Below are 18,934 nucleotides of genomic sequence, written 5' to 3'. Positions count from 1 at the left end.
CAAACGGCTAAAAGTGTTCGCTGCAACGGAAGGGTCAATTCGGGGCCGCATGAATGAAAACATCCTTGCATTTAGCGAGGAAGATTTTGAGACCTTGATTCAACTGCATAACGATGCCCTGGTAATTTTTTTCACTTCAATAACATTCAAATTAAACGTGTACTTGTAGATCCAGGTAGCTCGGCCAATGCAATCGGGTTGAAGGTGGTAGAGTAGCTCGGACTGCTCGATTAGATTGTACCTACCTCCCGAGTCCTCAACTACTTCAACATGGCTGGCGAAGCTGATCGGGTCCAACCCTACACCACTACAGAGTGGCGAGAGCGGTCGATGCAGCTTTTACCCGAGAAGGTTGGGATCGAATCCACAGGGAGCTACAACAATGTTTGGAGTTGGATTTCTACCTAATCTAGCAGTGCGCAGTGCTCTTAATTACACTTTCAATCATATTTGTTTGTTTGTTACTTCTAATTTTATACTAATGATGCCAAACTAAGCTAAGTATAAATGCTTGTAGGGTTTTCTAAATGGTTAAAAAGGCACTAGGGAAGTGACTTTCCCCTAGGTGAATACTTGACGGGTTCTAAAGCTTAAGGCAAAGTTGTTATGTTTGGGATAGCGATATAGCCAATGCATGACACTGGTCACTCTATACCTCTCGGTAGCTTGAGTGACTTTACCTTAATAGACTTTCTCAAGACAAATTGGGTGTCAAAATTGTGCAATCAATATAGGCTCAAGTCGCGTATTAATATTTCTAGGTTTAGCCCTTTAATTGGGGCTATCAATCTCTTGAATATGCCCCAATTCCTAGTTGACCTGATTTTTCTAGACTCAAACTCTCTTTCTCAAGAAGAACCCAAGTCAAAAAGGCATAAATTAGTGTTTGCAACCACTAATTCAACATGGAAAATACAAATCAGGCCAAATATCAACCACCCATAAACACCTAAGCCTTAAAACAAGAGACCCATCAAATACCCACACTAGGGTTGAGCCACAACCCTAGCTAATAGGTCTAGCTACTCATAATAATGGAAGAAATCAGATATTGAGATGAAGAATAACTCATAAAATATAATTACAAGCTAAGATTTGAAGATTCAATGTTAAACTAGCTACACAGTTGCTCAAAATAACTAAAAATGTCGTTCACGTGCTCAGCTACAAATAAGATACCCTAAAAATTTGAAAAAGAAGTTTTTATACAAGGACAAATTTTCTGGATAAAAATACCCCTGACAGAGGTACCGCGGAATGCGGAAAATGAACCGCGGCCGCGGTGAGGCTTTTTGGCTTAAAGTTTTGGTCTCTGAATCTAGCCACCGCGGACCGCAGTAAATGGACCGTGGCCTCGATGGCTTCACTGCGGACCGCAACAAATGGACTGCGGACCGTGGTGTCTTGAAACTTCCAAAATCCTAGCTCTTTGAATCCCTTCTCTACGGACAGCAACAAATGGATTGCGGCATCGATGAGGCTACCACGGTCGCAAAGAATCTACCGCGTATCGTATTGCTTGAACTTCCAAAATTGCATCCTCTCTGAACATTGCCACCGCGGACTGCAATAAAAGCACTGCGGTCGCGGTGGGTTTTTTGCAGCCGTAGTGGATTTATTGCTGTAGCGGTGCTTTGACTTGTTCTTGGCACTTGTGCAGGTTTCATTCCTTGTTGACCTAGTTTTGACTTCCTTGTCACTTTTTGACCAAACATTACAAACAAGCACAACAAGTAAGCTTTCGGGATTACTTGTATACATTTTTAATCCAAAACTCAAGCAAAAAGGAGTATAAAATAGACTAGAATCCCTAGTTATCAACTCTCCCAAACTTAAGTTTTTGCTTGTCCTCAAACAAACAAAGTAAGTCACACCTCCTTAAGAATAAAACCAAGAAAATTTAGTTGACCTAAAGTGACCTCATCTAGCATCAATTGGGACTAACAATTGCCCTCAATTCAAATGAATCATTAACAACATTCAACCTTTTAAGCACCATGGTTTTAGTGGGACACAAAAGCATCAAGAGTTGGCTCAACTCATCAAGGAAACGCTTTCTATTACTTTGGTCATTGTGGTACCTAAACTCATTCTCCTCACTTTTCCTTAATCAAAACCTCACTTTTAGATTGTAGCACTCAGAACGAGGATTGTGGAAAATACGCTCATCTCTCTCAAAGAAAGGTCACAAGTCCGGCTCTAAGTACCACAAGCTTGCCCCTTATGTAAGTCACCACTAATCTAAGCTTCACTCAACTCAAGATCATATAGGGCTTTTGTGGGGATACAATGAAGGCTTTTGGTTCAGGGTAGGATATATTTGGTCTAAGAAGGTTTCATCTTCCCTCAAGCACTTCATTTGCTTCTTTTTGGCATACATTTTCTTGACTCTTTGAGTCATTTACTTATTTTTTAGGGGTTAGAGAGAGACACTGTCACTCTTTCTTATTCATTTCAAACCTTTTTCTCCTTTCTAAGCTTTCCACACCTTTCATCTTTTCACTTTTATTGAATCCCTTAATTTCTTCTACATTGTTCATTCTTTTTGACTTTTTGATTTTATTTCTTTTTTTTTGCCTTTGTTTTTCTTCATTTTGTACCTTTTTCCACTTTTTTGCATTCCTCATCCTTCCCTCCAAACTTATGTTTTTGCCTTGTGCCAAGGAAAGATCGGGTGGCAAGAGAGGATCTTTTAGAACGGGTAAATGCTTGTATTATGGTTTTAAAAGAAAAAGGGCTATGGTTCAAAGGGGTTGACTAGGGATATTATCATTGAAAGGATATGGATGTTTTCAAGATACTATTCGGATCAAGGAGAGCCTATAATCACTTCTCAAGTCAAACTACACTTAGGATTTCTCCTAGACAAACATTCAGGGCAAGTTCTAGACTCAATGGCATGGGGCTTGGACTTGCAAATCAAATTCTCACCACACAAGCTATAGGATTGCTAAATAGACAGAGTCGGGGGCCCACAACAATCTTAGCTAAGATTTGAGAAGCGCAAATGGTCCCGAAAAACCACTTGATAATTATTAGCCGACACAAGAGTCTCAAGGACACAAATGTCACTATCCTATATACACCAATTTATTATGGTCAAAGGCAAATGTGTTAGGCTTAAGTGAAGTTTTACTTGAGGCATTATTACTCACTAGCTACTATTTACACAAAAACAACAAGAAAACAGACTCAAACTCTTAAGAAGGTTGTCATGCTATCCATCACCAGGAAGAGCCACCCTGTTCATACAAATTCCACCTTTGGAAAGAACCGTGGCATTAAGAAAACTAAAGGTTTATTGAACTAAAAACTCAAAATAAGAAGCTACGAACTGAAAAAGAAGTTACTAAGATGAAGTAAGAAGCTATGAAAGAAAATGCGGAAGGTAAACTAAATATGTACAATAGGGGATTTAAACGAATATACATAAGAGGGAATGAATATATACATCAGAAAGTAACTTTATATATAAACTAAGGTTGCAAAATATGAAAAGTGAAATAAATTGGTAAAATTATATACATACCAAAAGTGAAAAAGCATAATAAAACGGAAAATAGTATCATAATTACAGTCCAAAATCATCAAAATAGGGCTAACCCCTCAAATGAAAGCTAGCATTATCCTCAATACTAACTAGCAAAAAATAAACTCAAGAAAAAGATAGAGAGTAAAGAAAACTCCATGTTGGTCCTCCGTCTGCATGGGGTCATGAGCCTGGGTCCTATGACTGCTCGGGAACCTGTGACTGGACCCTTGTAACATGTGTCTGCTCTAGGACCTAAGGCTGCTCTGAGACTTGAGGCTGGCTAGAGGAACCTCCCTGTGGGTCCTCCAACTCAATCACTGCATCATCCGTCTAGGGGATCACACTCCTCCTCTTTGGTGCCCTCTCCAACTCCTGATCTTGCTCCGGAGCCGGCTCAGTCTGAGCTGCTAGAGGCTGGTCATGCAACAATAGCTCCAATGAGAGATGGTCAGAAACCTTCATCTTTTCCACTTCTACCCTCAACTCTTTCACAGACTCCTTTGAGACTCGAGTCTTTCTCAACTTCTTTTTCTCCTTGGTCAGCTCCTTCAGTGGCTTTCCATGAGCACTTATAGCATCCAGAATCAACTGCTAGTTCTCCAAGAGCTTCTTCTGGTTGTCTAGAAGCTCCTTGAGAGTCTCCTCCACTGAAGCTGGAACCTATAGCTGTGGGGTATGGATTGGGCTTCCACCGAGCTAGAAAGCACAGACAGCTTAGAAGTAGTTGTCTACATCCAATTGTTGATACTGGCAAGTGTTTGGCTCAAACTGTAGGTAATCAATGGGTAGGCTGAGGATGAGGGGATAAGTGGAGCAGTTGAATTAGATGGTCCGGGGGAAATATCTGGTGTAGTTGTGCGAGGCTGAGAAGAAATGACTACTACTACTGGCTCTTCAGACTGGTCAGTAGAAGTAATGGCTTTACCTTTACGATCTTTGGCTTTGGGGTTGTCATTAGCCTTGAGGCTGTACCATGAAAAGGGCATCTTGGGTTTTATTTTCACATCAAACTTCCTTTTCTCCACGTCCTGGTCCTCAAAATACATTGTAAGGAAATTTGGATGGGGTATGATCTATCACCTTCATTGACCACCCTTGTGATCACCCTAGCCATATCATTCGTGATGTTGATTGGGAACCCTGCCATAATATAAGCCACAAATATCGCCCGGGAGACCGGTATAGAGTTCTCATGGGTTGTGGGGTCCAGCCTGCTACATACAAATGTCTCATACCCCTTTGCCTCGAAATTTAAAGTCTTCCTAAAAATTTGAACCCCTGATGTCAACCATTCTAGGGTGGTGCCCGGGAGTGCCAAGTATTCTGCTAACCACGGACCGGCTGCCTCATCCAATGCTACCTTTTCTAAGTATAGTGATTCATCTTCCTCAGGAAAGCCTAGGTAGTCATTAATTGACTTCCCAATGAACTTCACTGTCAAATTCCGCACCTTAGTCACTTTAGTGCCCTTTTTTATGTGGGCGTCATTTGCGTAAAACTCCTTGACTAAGTGCTCGTTTGCATCCCAAATTTTGCTTGTAAAATACTCCCAGCCCGGTCTCTCTCTGAATTGCCTCTTCACATTAGGGTTGTGAGGCAGAAGGTCCCTCTCAATGAATTTTTGCTCAAGAATCAATTTCCTCTGGGGCCACCACTCTCGGAACTTGTGGTATGCAATCTCACTAACAAATCTCCTCTACCACGCCTCCAGGTTTCTAGTTCTTTTCACACCCCCCTTTTTGGGGTTCTCCCCCTTCTTCTTCATCAATGGGATCCTCCTCGGGTATTGAAGTTGTGGGTGAAGTAGATACTGCATTATCACTACTCTCTGCTGATCCCTCAGATGACTCAGAAGAAACTTGAACTGAAGCTTGAACAGTAGGAGAGGCCGGAGGTGTGGGCACATCTCTCAACCTAAACTTCCTCGGGAAGTCAGGCACATACTTCGGCACTAAATCAGACTTAGATGACTCCCGGGAGGGCAAATACTCACTTCCCTCTAAATGGGAAGCAGCTCTATTTGCAGCCTTGATTAGTTTTCTTGTTTTCCTAATTGCTTTCCGAACATGTGGGGTCAATTTTATCATTCCTCGTCCCCTACCCTGGGAGGACTCCCCTCTTCCTTTCTGTTTGTCACCACCTTCTCTTGATTTAACCATTGTCTGCAAGGAGAATTCAGTTAATGTTTATTAGCATCAATACCAAAAGAAGCAGTGAAGGGTATGATTGAAAATAGTTGACTGCGGACCGCATAAAATGCATTGCGGCCGCAAAAGTACCACCGCGGACTGCAAAGAATAGCACCGCGGACCACAATGGGGTAGGATTCAGACTACCCACCCTCTGAATAAGGGTCACTGCGAACCGCAAAAAAGATGCACGGCCGCGGTAAAGCATCGCGGACCGCAAAAAATGCCATTGCGGACCGCAGTGATCAAGGCTTAAAATCTCTCAAAAGATGGTTGACCGCATACCGCGAAAAAACAACCGTAGACCGCAACGGTCAACATTCTAGGCTTGGAACCTAGGGTTTCAATGTTTCGTGCATTTTAGCATTAATCAACAAATTATCAACCCACTAGGTAGTTTATCACCATGTTTGACTAATTAAACCCTAATCTAAATAACATTATATAACCCTAAGTTAAAAATTGAAAGAAAAAGGACAAAGAAGAAGTAAGAACTACCAAATTAAAAGAAACTAAAAACCAAATTAAAGACTAAGGTTAGATTTGAAGTACCAGAAGTGAGATGTAATACAGATGATTGCTCAGTTCTTTTCTTGTGCAAATTAGGGTGTGAGTGAATAGTACTCAGTAATCTGTAAGAATTGAAAAAGCGAAAAGTGTAAAAGGGGGCCGAAGGTCCTATTTATAGAAAAGACATGGGATCCACACTACTTACCACCACGGACCGCGGTAATTAAACACAGAAGTCACTGACAAGGACTTCACCGCGGACCGTAGAAAATGCACCACCATCGTGGTAAGGCACCGCAGACCGTATAAAATGCATTGCGGCCGCGGTTGAAACTTCAGAGAACTATCACTTTTGCATATTTAGCACTGCAGGTCGCAATCAAATTTTTGCCCTCGCGATAAGGCCATTGCGGCTGCAAAATATACAATGTGGCAGCAGTCCAAACTTCAGAGAGTGCAACATTTTTCCAATTTGGTCATGCACTGCATCAAAACAGCCCTACACACATCTCACAACTAGCTAGTCCAAAAGCAAATCCTACACTAAGAATAAAATCAAAAATAAAAACAAAAAGAAAGACACATGGGTTGCCTCCCATGAAGCGCCTGATTTAACGTCGCGACACGATGCAGGTTACCATCAAATTACTTTAGATGGATCAGTGCCACCAAGTGGCTGTCATCAATCTTGCCAAGGTAGTGTTTGATACTGTGCCCATTAACTCTGAAGATCTCTCCATTTTTGTTTTTCAAGTCAAGTGCCCCAAAGGGAGTCACAAGCACCACTTCAAAAGGTCCACTCAATTTCGACTTAAGCTTTCCCGGAAACTGACGTAACGGAGAATTGAAAAAGAGAACCAAATTACCCACTTTGAACTCCTTGCCACGAGCATACTTGTAATGAAGGTACTTCATCTTGTACTTATACAAGGACGAACTGGAGTAGGCATGAAATCGAAATTCATCAAGTTCATTAAGCTGCTCCACACGAATATTTGTTGCCACATCCCATTCAAGATTTAGCTTACTCAAAGCCCACATGTCCTTGTGCTCTAACTCGACCGGTAGATGGTAAGCTTTCCCAAACATCAACCGATACAGAGACATACTAATCGGAGTCCTGTAAGCAGTCCTATAAGCCCATAGAGCATCATCCAATTTCTTTGACCAATCGGTCCTATTTGCATTGACCGTCTTTGACAATATACTCTTGATTTCCATGTCTGAGACTTCAACCTAGCCACTCGCCTGAGGATAATAAGGGGTAGAAACTTTGTGATTGACACCATACTTTGCAAGCAAAGTGTCAAAAGATCTATTGCAAAAATAAGACCCCTCATCACTTATGATTGCTCGAGGTGTGCCAAAACTAGTAAAAATACTCTTCTTGAGAAACGCAATAACATTCCGGGCCTCATTATTGGGTAAAGCCACGACCTCAACCCACTTTGAAACATAGTCAATTGCCACTAGAATGTATGTGTTGCCACATGAGCTAACAAACGGGCCCATGAAATCAATGCCCCACACATGAAAGATATCAACTTTGAGAATAGTGGTGAGAGGCATCTCATCCTTCTTTGAAATTCCACCCGCTCTTTGACATTCATTGCATCTCTTCACAAGTTCACTTGCATCCTTATACAATGTTCGCCAGTAAAAACCACAACTCAGAACCTTAGAAGTTGTCCTCTCCCCACCATGATAACCACCGTAGGGAGAGGAATGCCAAGCCTCTAGAATACTCAATTGCTCCTCCTCCGGGACACATCTTCAGATCATACCATCATTGTAGATCTTGAATAAGTAAGGCTCATCCCAATAGTAATCCAAACTATCCTGTTTAAGCTTCTTCCTTTGGTTAGAAGAGAGCTCACACAGTACAATATCATTCACAAGGAAATTAGCAACATCCGTAAACCATGACATGCCATTCACTGGTACGGAGAGGAGCATCTCATTAAGAAAAGGATCATTAATTTCAAGTCCATCACGGGGCCTCCCCTCCTCTTCCAAGAGAGACAAGTGGTCCGCCACTTGGTTTTCACACCCTTTCCGGTCCACAATCTCCAAATCAAACTCTTGAAGCAATAAGACCCATCTCATCAAATGAGCTTTGGAATCCATCTTCGTCATCTATTATCGGAGTACGGCATGGTCGGAATGAACTATCAATTTAGCCCCCATGAGATAAGGCCTAAATTTCTCCATTGCGAACACAATAGCCAATAACTCTTTTTCCGTCACCGTGTAATTCACTTGAGCATCATTCATTGTTTTGCTTGCATAATACACCGGGTGAAACATTTTATTCACTCTTTGACCCAAGGTCACCCCAACGGCAACATCACTCGCGTTACACATGAGCTCAAAAGGCAAGCTCCAATTGGGTGCGGTAATAATATGAGTGGTGGTCAACTTGTACTTGAGGAGTTCAAAAGCTATCATTCATTCTTCATTGAACATGAACTTGTCATATTTTTCCAATAACTTGCACAAGGGATTCACTACCTTAGAAAAGTCTTTAATAAATCTTCGGTAGAACCCCGCATGCCCAAGAAAACTTCTAACCCCCTTGACTGAAGTAGAGGGAGGAAGCTTTGAAATCACTTCAATTTTGGCTTTGTCCACCTTTATGTCGTGCTTTGAGATATTATGGCCGAGGACAATGCCCTCCTAAACCATAAAGTGGCATTTTTCCTTATTAAGCACAAGATTGGTTTCTTCACACCAGGCCAACACCCTATCGAGACTCTTCAAATATTCGTCAAATGAGTCACCCACAACACTGAAGTCATCCATGAACACCTCCAAAATATCATCCACCATGTCGGTGAATATAGCCATCATACACTGCTGGAATGTAGCCGGTGCATTACACAACCCAAATGGCATCCTAGAAAAGGCAAAGGTACCATATGGACACGTGAAGGTGGTTTTTTCCTAATCTTCCGGAGCAATCAAAATTTTGTTGTACCCAGAATACCCATCCAAGAAATAGTAGAAGGCACGCCCAGCAAGTCTATCTAGCATATGGTCAAGAAAAGGCAATGGAAAGTGATCATTGCAGGTAACTTTATTCAATTTGCGGTAGTCCATGCACACCCTCCATCTAGTGACAGTCCTGGTAGGAATCAACTCATTTTGCACATTTGTAACCACGATCATACCACCCTTCTTCGGCACACATTACATCGGCGAAGTCCAAGAACTATCAGAGATGGGGTACACAACCCCGACATCCAACCACTTAATCACCTCCTTTTTAACAACCTCTTGCATTGCCTCATTCAACCTCCTTTGATGTTCCACGGAGGGCTTTGCATCATCTTCAAGAATAATCTTGTGCATACAAAAGGCGGGGCTTATCCCCCGAATATCAGCTAAAGTCTATCCAATTGCCTTCTTCCATTTTTGGAGCACCGCCAATGTGGCATCTACCTACATGTTTGTAAGACAAGAGGAAAGAATAGCTGGCAATGTTGAACTATGGCCTAAGAATTCATACCTGAGGTGTGGAGGCAATAACTTCAACTCCAACATGGGAGGTTCCTCGATTGAGGGCTTTATTGGTAGAGCCTTCCTATTCTCAAGATCCAAAGAGAGCTTCCTAGGATTATAAGAGTAAGAGCCCATTCCATGTAAAGCATTGACACACTCCACCCGGCCTTCATCCTCATTTACATCAAGATTCAACAATACCACCTCTAGAGGGTCCTCCATATTGATTATTGCACTAGTATCATCAACTATCACTGCCATGACAATATCCACGAAAGAGCACACTTTAGTACTATTGGGATGCTTCATTGACTTGCACACATGAAAGACCACTTTTTCATCACCACCCAGAAGGTGTTCCCCTACTTCCACATCAACTAAGGCCTTCCCAGTTGAAAGGAAAGGTCTTCCCAATATAATCGGAACCTCATAATCTACCTCACAATCCAAGATCACAAAATCAGCGGGCAAAATGAACTTGTCCACCCGAACAAGAACATCATCTACAATACCAAGCGGACTTTTCATAGTTCTATCCGCCATTTGCAACCTCATTGAAGTAGCTCTCGGTTTCCCAATACCCAAAGTCTTGAAAATGGAGTAAGGCATCAAGTTGATACTTACCCCTAAATCACATAGAGCTTTTGCAAAGTTTGCACTCCCAATGGTGCATTGAATGGTGAAAGCACCGAGATCTTCTAGCTTTTGAGCCATATAGTGCACTATAGTACTAACTTGGTGGGTCATTTTACTGGTGTCACAATCCATGGATTTTTTCTTTGTCACCAAGTCTTTCATGAACTTGACGTACCCTAGCATTTGTTCTAAAGCCTCCACCAAAGGCACATTAATTGATAAGCTCTTCATCATGTCAATAAACTTCTTAAACTTGTTCTCATTTTTTTGCTTCGCAAGCCTTTGACGATAAGGTGGAGGTGGCCTTGGAAAAGGAACCTTGGCTTTAGGCATAACAATTTTTGGCATGTCTATTATGTGTTCCCTAGACGGGTTCATGTCATTCTGAGTTTCCACCTCATTATCTTGGATATCAATCCTCACTTCCTCATTCAAGTTCTCATCAGTCACATTCTCAACCACCAAAGAGATATCATCCTCTTGCAACTCAACTTCATCACTCAAAATTGCTTTTTATTTGGAGGCATTCACATCACCACCTCATCCACTTCTTGTAGTTACCGCCATTACATGCCCTGCATTGTTCCCACCCTTTGGTTGACCACCGTATCACTAGGTAGAGCCCCCTTAGGGCGAGTATTCAAAGATTGTGAGATTTGGCCTAATTGAACCTCCAAGTTTCTGATTGAAGTATTGTGGAATGCCAACTGGGCATCAGAGTTAGCATTCTTTTTCACCATCTGTTCAAACATCATTTCGATTCTCCCTATTTTATTGTTGGATGAACTAGGACTTTGGGATGGAAATGGAGGTGGATTGTTCGGCTGTTGATACATTGGGGGTCTTTGAAAGCCTTGCTCCCGATTTTCTTGATTGCCATTGTTCCAACCACCCTGGTTGTTGTTTCTACCCCACTTGTTGTTGTTTCCACTCCAATTACCCTGATTGTTCTGGTTATTGTTTTTTGAATTTTGGTTGTTGTTCCCTCAATTACTATTCCCTTGTTGTTGTTGATTTCCCCAATTGCCTTGGGATCTCTATTGCTGTTATTGGTTAGAAGAATTGCCCCTTTGGCCCTGATAGTTGTTCACGTATTGCACTTCTTCATTTTGCTCGTCATACCCATCATCTTGGAACCCACCACTATCTTGGTCATATTGATCCGAAATCCCTTTGTTTGTGTTGACCTCTTTGTCTTCTTTTTTTCACTAACATGTTGACACACTCCATAACATTCACTTGTCGTCGAGTTTGAACCTGCTATAATTGTGCCTTTGCTAGATGGTTCATTGTTTTTGTTAGTTCTGTTATTGCGTGCCCATGATCATAGAGCTCCTTTGTGCACGTGAATGACCATGGGGTCACCCTGTGGCACATTGTCTCTACTTTTCCAAGCAGAGGATGTGTCAGCCATCTCATCTAATATTGCATTAGCCTCATCATACAGTGTGTTCATAAAATTTCCCCTGACAAGTTGGTTCACTATGCACTGATTTGTTGTGTTAATGCCCCAGTAGAATGTTTGTTGTATCATTGCCTCAGTCATATCATTATTTGGGCATTCCTTTACCATACTCCGGTATCTCTCCCATATCTCATGCAGTGGTTTGTTGGGCTCCTGTTGAAAGCTAAGATTTCATCCCTCAAGGTTTCCATGTGGCCCGGTGATAAAAACTTTGCAATGAATTTATCCGCCAACTTATCCCAAGTAGTGATGGAATGGTTGGGAAGCCTTTCAAGCCAGTCCAAAGTCTTCCCTCTAAGTGAAAAATGGAATAATCTCAACTGAAGTGCAACCTCTAACACATTTGTTTGCTTGCTCCCCTAACAGGTATCAACAAATCCTTTAAGATGTTTGTAAGCATTCTGATGGGGAGCACCTGTGAAATACCCTCGCTGCTCCAACAATGTCAACATCACATTTGTAATTTGGAAATTTCCCGCCCCGATACGGGGTGGGACAATTGCACTAGCATATCCTTGGTTTGGAAGCACCAGAGGAGCCACTCTTGGAGGTAGCGGGGGAGGTTCTGAAACATTATCATTGGCCTGCCGACCTTTTCTTTGTCCTTGAGGTACTATGGGCACCTCATCTTCACCATTATCATCAACCTCCTCCCCCGAGATCACATTTCCAAGAGGGTCACTGTTGTTGTTTGCCGCCATTTTGTACCTGAATTGGCAACACACAAGTTAGTATCACAGAAGGAAAGAAAAACAATACACAAAACTATTTAGATAGATACCCAAAACCGCTTAGCTCCCCAGCAACGGCACCAAAAAGTGATCGGGTCCAACCCTACACCACTACAGAATGGCGAGAGCGGTCAATGCAGCTTTTACCCGAGAAGGTCGGGATCGAATCCACAGGGAGCTACAACAATGTTTGGAGTTAGATTTCTAGCAGTGTGTAGTGCTCTTAATTACACTTCTAATCATATTTGTTTGTTTGTAACTTCTAATTTTATACTAATGATATGCGAAACTAAGCTAAGTATAAATGCTTGTAGGGTTTTCTAAATTGTTAAAAAGGCACTAGGAAAGTGAATTTCCCCTATGTGAATACTTGACGGGTTCTAAAGCTTAAGGCAAAGTTGTTATGTTTGGGATCGCGATATAGCCAATGCACGACACTACTCACTATATACCTATAGGTAGCTTGAGTGACTTTGCCCTAATTGACTTTCTCAAGACCAATTGGGTATCAAAATTGTGCAAGCAATATAGGCTCAAGTCGGGTATTACTATCTCTAGGTTTAACCCTTTAATTGGGGCTATCAATCTCTTGAATACGCCCCAATTCCTTGTTGACCTAATTTTCCTAGACTCAAACTCTCTTTCTCAAGAAGATCCCACGTCAAAAAGACATAAATTAGTGTTTGTAACCACTAATTCTACATGGAAAACACAAATCAGGCCAAATATCAACCACCCATAAATATCTAAGCCTTAAAACAAGAGACTCATCAAATACCCACACTAGGGTTGAGCCACAACCCTAGCAAATGGTTCTAGTTACTCATAATAATGGAAGAAATCAGATATTAAGATGAAGAATAACCCATAAAATATAATTACAAGCTAAGATTTGAAGATTCAATGTTAAACTAGCTACACAATTGCTAAAAATAGCTAAAAACGTCGTTCACGTGTTTAGCTACAAATAAGATACCCTAAAATTTGAAAAAGAAGTATTTATATAAGGCCGAATTTTCTAGACAAAAATACTCGTGACGGAGGTACCGCGGACTGCGAAAAATGAACCGTGGCCTCGTTGAGGCTTTTTGGCTTAAAGTTTTGGTCTCTAAATCTGGCCACCGCGGACCGCAGTAAATGGACCGCGGCCGCAATGGCTTCACCGCGGATCGCGGTGTCTTGAAACTTCAAAAATCCTAGCTCTCAAAATCCCTTCTCCATGGACTGCAACAAATGGATTGCGACCGTGATGAGGCTACCGCGGCCGCGAAGAATCTACCACGGACCGCATTGCTTAAACTTCCAAAATTGCATCCTCTCTGAACTATTCCACCGTGGACTGCAACAAAAGCATTACGGTCGTGGTGTGTCTTTTGTAGCCGCAGTGGATTTACTACTGTAGCAGTGCTTTGACTTGTTCTTAGCACTTGTACAGGTTTCACTCCTTATTGAGCTGGTTTTGACTTCCTTGTCACTTTTTGACCCAACACTGCAAACAAGCACAACATGTAACCTTTCGGGATTACTTGTATACATTTTTAATCCAAAACTCAAGTAAACAGGAGTATAAAATAGACTAGAATCCCTAGTTATCAGAAGCTACGAAGGGGGAGATCACCTTCTCGGTCAACGTGTCCAACAGTTCAGGACGCCAAATTCTATGTCCTCGACGGTGACATAAGGTACAACACATTGCTTGGAAGGCCATGAATACACAACATGAGGGCAGTACCATCAATTCTACATTAGATGATGAAGTTTCCAACGAAGGAGGGTATAAAAATAGTATATGGAGAACAACATGCGGTGAAAGAAACTTTTGCGGTCCACTGGAAAACGTTAGATTCTATACACTCTACTTCGGAAGATCCGGGAGGCAAACATACCCCCAAGGATAATGAGGAAGATTTCCTCGCTCCCCGAACCTTCGTTTCCCCCGAAGAGTCAGACGCAACAAAGTCGACTATTGAAGAACTAGAGCAAGCTATTTTGATCAATCATCTCCCAGATTGGAAGGTATACCTGGTAATAGGACTAAACGGGATTAACCCTCGAACTCAGGAAAAAACTCATTCAATTTCTTATTGATAACATCAATTGTTTCGCTTGGTCCCACTTAGATATGACAGGGATCCCACCGGAAATAACCACCCATCAACTAAGAGTCGACCCCAGATTCAAATCGATAAAGCAAAAAAGAAGACCCCAGTCCGAAATAAAACACGTATTCATCAAGGATAAGGTAACAAAACTCCTCAAAATAGGGTCTATTAGGGAGGTAAAGTATCCCGAATGGCTGGCAAATGTGGTGGTAGTTCCCAAAAAAGGAAATAAGTTAAGAATGTGCATAGATTACAAAAACTTAAACAAAACGTGCCCCAAGGATTCATTCCAGTTGCCTAACATCGACCGTTTGATCGATGCCACAGCAGGTCACGAGACCCTCACTTTTCTCGATGCTTACTCGGGGTATAATCAAATTCAGATGAACCCTGGGGATAGGGAAAAGACTTCGTTCATCACGAAGTACGGTACATATTGTTACAATATAATGCCCTTTGGGATGAAAAATGCGGGAGTCACATACCAGCGCCTGGTTAATAAAATGTTCAAATATCAAATAGGTAAATATATGGAGGTTTATATCGATGACATGCTAGTTAAGTCCCTACACGCAGAGGACCATTTGACCCATTTGCAGGAGACATTCAACATCCTTAGAAGCTACAACATGAAACTCAATCCCGAGAAATGTGCCTTCGGAGTGGGTTCGGGTAAATTCCTAGGCTTCATGGTGTCAAACAAGGGAATCGAGATCAACCCCGACAAAATCAAGGTCATCGAAGAAATCACGGTAGTAAACAACGTGAAGGCCGTGCAACAACTGATGGGGCGGATATCAGCCTTGGGCCGATTCATACCGAGATCATCAGACAGGAGTCATCATTTCTTATCCTTGCTCAAAAAGAAAAACAACTTTAAATGGACTCCAAAATGTCAACGCGCCTTGGAGGAGTTGAAGCGATACATGACTAGCCCGCCTTTACTCCATACGCCGAAGGAGGATGGAACGCTGTATTTATACTTGGTCGTATCCGAGAAAGTGGTAAGTGGTGTGCTAGTTCAAGAAGAGCAAGGTATGTAATTCCCTGTTGATTATGTAAGTTGGACCCTGGGAGATGCCGAAACTAGGTATCCGCACCTAGAAAAATTAGCTCTTGCATTAATAAGCGCATCGCGAAAATTGAAACCTTACTTTCAATGACATCATATTTGTGTTTTAACGAGATATCCTCTTCGAAGCATATTGCATAAGCCCAAATTATTGGGATGATTGGCCAAATGGGCCATAGGACTGGGGGGATAAGATATCGAGTATCAACCCCGAACGACTATCAAGTCCCAAATCCTGGCGGATTTTGTGGCCGGCTTCTCGCCCTTTCTTGTGCCCGAGGTAGAGAAAGAACTTTACTAAAAACAAGCACATCTTCTGGGGTGTGGACCCTATCCACTGACGACGCCTCGAACGTTAGAGGATCTGAGCTCGGCATAATCCTGAAGCCGCCTATGGGTGGCATAATCAGACAATCTATAAAAACTGCATGGTTGACTAACAACAAAGCAGAATATGAGGCTATGATTGCAGGTTTGGAAATGGCCAAAGGCTTAGGAGATGAAGTTATCGAAGCAAGATATGATTCCCTCCTGGCAGTAAATCAGGTAAACGGGAGCATCGAGGTTCGAGAGGATAGGATACAAAGATACTTAGGTAAAATTCAAGTCACATTGCACCGCTTCAAAGAATGCACTGGTCCACATACCTCAAGAGCAGAATAGCGAGGCCGATGCCATTGAAAACCTGGGATCATCTGTCGAAGAAGATGACCTACTCCCCAAGGCCGTTGTTCAGCTATCCAAATCAGTGATCGAAGAAGGTCATGCCGAGATCAACTCCACTAGCCTAACATGGGATTAGAGAAACAAATACATCGATTATTAAGAAAATGGGAAGCTGTCCGCGGATCCAAAAGAGCCGAGGGCCCTGCGAACCAAAGCAGCCCGATTCTTGCTCGATGAAAATAAAACTCTGTACAGAAGAACCCTTGATGGGCTCCTAGCGGTATGTTTGGGACCGGGGGACACTGATTATGTGCTCCGAGAAATCCACGAGGGAACCTACGGAAATCACTCAGGTGCCAATTCCTTAGTCTGGAAGGTGATCAGAGCAGGCAACTATTGTGATAACATGGAAAAGGATACCAAAGAATTCGTCCGTAAATGCGACAATTGGCAGAGATTTGCCCCGTTGATTAACCAACCTAGTGAGCAGCTGCATTCGGTCTTGTCGCCATGGCCATTCATGAAATGGGGGATGGACATCATCGGTCCTCTACCAACAGCACCAGGAAAAGCTAGATTTATTTTATTTATGACTGACTACTTCTCAAAGTGGGTGGAAGAATAGGCCTTAGAAAAAATAAAGTCATTAACTTTCTCTAAGACCACATCATATGCCGATTCGGAATTCCTTCCGAGATAACATGCGATAACAGGAAGCAGTTCATCGGAAGCAAAGTAACACAGTTCCTCGAGGATCATAAAATCAAAAGAGTCCTGTCGACACCCTACCACCCGTGTGCTAACGTTCAGGCTGAATCTACAAAAAAGACCATCATTCAAAACTTAAAGAAGAAGTTGGAAAGTGCTAAGGGAAAATGGAGAGAAATATTACCAAAAGTGTTGTGGGCATATCGAACAACTCCAAAATAAAGCACAGGAGAAACGCCCTTCTCTCTGGTATATGGTGTCGAGGCTTTGATATTGGTAGAAGTTGAGGAGCCAAGCGCCAGATTCAAAGACACCACCGAGAGATCAAACAATGAGGCCATGACTACGGCCCTTGAACTATTGGATGAAAAGCGAGAAGCTTCACTAGTCCGAGTGGCCGCCCAAAAAGAAATGATCGAGAGGTATTATAACAGGAGAACAAATCTACGACATTTTGGGATCGGGGACTTAGTCCTAAGGAAAGTCACCCTCAACACCCGAAACCCTAATGAAGGAAAGCTAGGCCAAAACTGGGAAGGACCATATCGCGTCCTAGGAGTGATCGGCAAAGAGTCCTACAAGCTCGATACCATGGAAGGCGAACAACTTCCAAGCAATTGGAACATATCAATGCTCAAACGTTACTACTACTGAGGTGTCTGAAGGAAGATGCCAAAATGCCCCCGGGCCTTTGAAGACCTCGGGTTTATAGAGCATGCATTGCACTCTTTTCCTTAGACCGGATTTTGTCCCAATAAGGGTTTTACCAGCAAGGTTTTTAACGAGGCAACACCCATATGCTACCCAAGGAAAATTTCACAAGTACTCAAGGCTTCTATTCAATAAACCTCGAACACTAGGGGCATCCCCCCGGGAAGATCACCTTCTCAGAGAAGCCAAGATGGGCCAAAAAGGGTCTCAGTAGGAAAATGATGTATCGGGCCAAACGGTCGAACGAACCGTGTCCGCATAGAATAATTGAGCCCTCGATGGCAAAAACATGTATACTTGTGCCAAGTAACTCATCTGTAAGACCTCAAGCAAGGCATGAACCATACTTGTGCCAAGTAACTCATCTGTAAGACCTCAAGCAAGGCATGAACCATACTTGTACCAAGTAACTTCTCTATAAGACGTCAAGAAAGGCATGTTAAAATTTTTAAGACCTCACAAAAGGCATAATCCCAATCTTAAAGTTAAAGCTATATATCCGAACTTATAAGACCCCTAAAAAGGCATACCCTCAATATAAACGCTGAACTACTTCACTCGGGGACTGAAAGGCTCCGGCCTAACACAATGACTACAGTCACAAGGCTGTACCAGCCAAACTAACGCAACTTGGGGACGCCCGACCATCGCTACAAAATCTCAGGCCTTCAATTACTTCGAAAAAACTTCGAAAACAATCGGTTAATCAGGATACCCTCGGCATAAGCAAAAGAGCTTCGATCATATCAGCTCCAAACAACAGGCTTCGAAACAACTCAGCCATTGAGCTAAACCTCCCGAGGTGCTCAATTACCTCTACCTAACGGCTCACAATCGAGGTTCTTATCAAATCATCGAAGAGTCGGGCGAACAAAAATACCGACCCAATGCGTAAGAGCCACTGTCGCCAACCTATACTAAGAGGTCGTACCGACCCAACGCATAAGAGCCTAAGGACCAGCCAAAAAACTTAAGGGCCAATAATCTCGAGTCGAAACTCGACTCGGAGATCGAACCCAAAATAGTTAACCAAAAATGCCCAAGGGCAAATGCGTAAGAGCCACTATCGCTAGCTAAAAATTAGGGGTTGTAGTGACCCAACGCGTAAAAG

Source organism: Nicotiana tabacum, chromosome 22, assembly GCF_000715075.1.
Source record: "Nicotiana tabacum cultivar K326 chromosome 22, ASM71507v2, whole genome shotgun sequence".
Classification (NCBI taxonomy): Eukaryota; Viridiplantae; Streptophyta; class Magnoliopsida; order Solanales; family Solanaceae; genus Nicotiana; species Nicotiana tabacum.
The sequence above is the reverse complement of the archived record's forward strand: the minus strand, read 5'-3'. Positions refer to the sequence as shown.